The following is a 2,690-nucleotide window of genomic DNA, read 5'->3' as shown; positions in this document are numbered from 1 at the left end:
TTTGAGGAGAGTAGGTAGATCAATAGTAAGGCACTGTACTACAAATTCTAAAGACCTGGGTTTGAATCCGGATATGACAGATAATTATTTTCTGTTAATATAGCTGTGAGTGTGGATTCGGAAACCATCCGGGCTCCACCCAGTGAGTACTCTTAATTGAGTTAAAATCTAGTGGTCGTGCGTGATTCTGACCAAATCATCTCTTTGCACAACCGTAGGTCTAGGTACATACAAAGTACTCTACTCCTGACTCTTCAAGTGTTGTAGTGGTACTGATATTTTTAATTGATATAATTAGGTAATAGCTCCAATAAGTTACTCAAATATTCAGGGCACTATTTTCGTAATAATGTGTTTGTTGTACACCATATATGTAATTGTTATAACGAGAAGATGGCGACGACAGTGAACGAGTGGTGAGGACAGTGACGTCAAGAACTCACACAGGTGATTTGGGCGGATGTTTCGACCTACATTTCAGGCCTTAATCAGAAAAACAAACAAGATAATAACCAAATCAGGATGAAAAACACTACACTAAGAAATTAAGAATGTAACAAACAGTAATATAAGAAGGTAACACTTATTATAGTAATAATAAAAATTAATATATACATCAACACATTTGTTGTAAAGCGGGAACTAATTAAGATTTTGGCAGAAATAGAGTTCAATACCTTGGGGAGATTAACTAAACCATAACGTACACCATGATCCCTTTCTACCCACTCTAGCGTAAACACGCCGGCAATTATGTGCTCTTCCCTCGTAAAGTGGGCACCATTATCTTCACCCGTTTATTCTGTGCTTCCCCTACCGATATTAAGTGAGCTCAAGATTGTGTTGATATATGATTTATCTCTTCATGGAAAATAGATGACAACCATATCAGAACCAGGGATACCGGTGTACTGATACAGCTAATCCAGTAGATATGGGCATCTAACAGTCCAGAAATATTAGATTGCTGAGTGGTCAACCAATCATCCAATCTGACACATTGGCAGATTGTTTTATTAACACTTTTAATCTGTAAAGGATTGCTTCCTGTACAGAAATTTCCTATATAACGTACTCGATTGTTCTGAGTGGTCGTTCTATAGAAATCTATTCCAAATAGTTATAAAACAAGATTGAATAATCTTGTGATTAAGAATGTAATGTGGTATGTGCCCTCAGGCGCAATGCACTTGAGCGATCCTCATGTTTGTCATAGAATCACATTTTTTGCATATATAATTTCCAGCCAATCCTGACCAGTCACCTAGATTTTTTTTACATCCTACCTGGTCATTTCTGACATACGGGGGAGTAGTCTTATAGGTTACCAACCTATTCAATTCATAGTGGGATGCCGGAATCAGCGCCGTTAAAGACATTAGGGTGCTAAATAACGCCTCAACTCCCTCATCTACAACAGCCTCTCAATCTCTAAGATCTGAATAAAGATCAGTAACAATAAATTGGTAGACTTACTGTTCAAGTATTCCACTTCTGAACAGTGGGTGAGGTGTAACAGACATAAAGATTTCTTTTAGCCTTAAAATAATCAGACAAGCGTAGAGAAGAATGGAATATGGTCCGGGTGCGGTAAAAAAAAACTCAAATAGTAGAATAATTATACTATTTTATTGAGCCAACGTTTCGCCCCACGTTGCAGGGCTTCGTCAGGGCTGTTTTGACGACAGTCAAAAACCAAACCAAGCATGAGAACGTTTCATCTCACTCGTATCCCTAACTCCCATCAATCGATTAGATGGGTGAAGCTGCTCACGGAGTCCCTCATATTGATTAAAACTTTGTTTGAACAGGTATGGAATGATCTTGGATTTGAGAGAGAAGTATTTTTTAAATCTATATAATATTAACCTTTCCCTCTATTTCATATATCATTATATCATATTTAGTATATGAAAAGAAGATTACCTTCTCATTTCATCAAATCTATAAAAAGACAACGAGGAAAACAAATGAGGTAGCTAGAGAGGACTAGAATTGTTAGACATCTCCAACAATTGCAGCAATATTGTAGAAACAATGCTAGGGGGGAAAAAAATAAAAGATTTTCGGCTTTGAAGGCTCGACATAAATCAGCCCGAACGGTCCATGGTGAAAAAGCCATATCAAGGCTAGGAGAGGAGAAAAAAGTAATTTTCGGAAATGAAAAAAAAAATTAATCTGTATGTCCCTGATGGATTTTCTTACTATTTTCATGATCTGAGGAAAAAGGAAAAATGTTATAGGCCAAGCATTCCGTAAAAAAAAGGAAGTAATTTAATGTTTCTTTCCCAAATAGAGAACTCTCAGCAATATTCAAACATGTTAGTCTCATACGCTATAGAACCCAATTAACTCGGCCAACATATTGCAGGAGTGGATTGTACATAAAAATATTGGAAAAACTTAAATTTCTAAACATTTCGAAATGTTTTAGTTTTCCCAACTCTAGAATAGTGAAAATTATTATACACAGATATTTGAGATATTCAAATATAAAATAATATTAACGATAATGTAGAGTTTAACAAAATAATATACACCATTATTTTATATTTTGTTTGGAAGTAGTCAATATTTCACTCGACTTAGTTCCAAAATGATGATTTATTAAATAAATAAATTATGACCATATAAAATAATGGTAATTAAAATAATAATTTTTAATAAATTGACATTATTTTTTTTTTTTT

The sequence above is a fragment of the Halyomorpha halys genome, unplaced genomic scaffold, assembly GCF_000696795.3.
Source record: "Halyomorpha halys isolate HHAL.00 unplaced genomic scaffold, Hhal_1.1 Scaffold601.1, whole genome shotgun sequence".
NCBI lineage: Eukaryota > Metazoa > Arthropoda > Insecta > Hemiptera > Pentatomidae > Halyomorpha > Halyomorpha halys.
The sequence above is the reverse complement of the archived record's forward strand: the minus strand, read 5'-3'. Positions refer to the sequence as shown.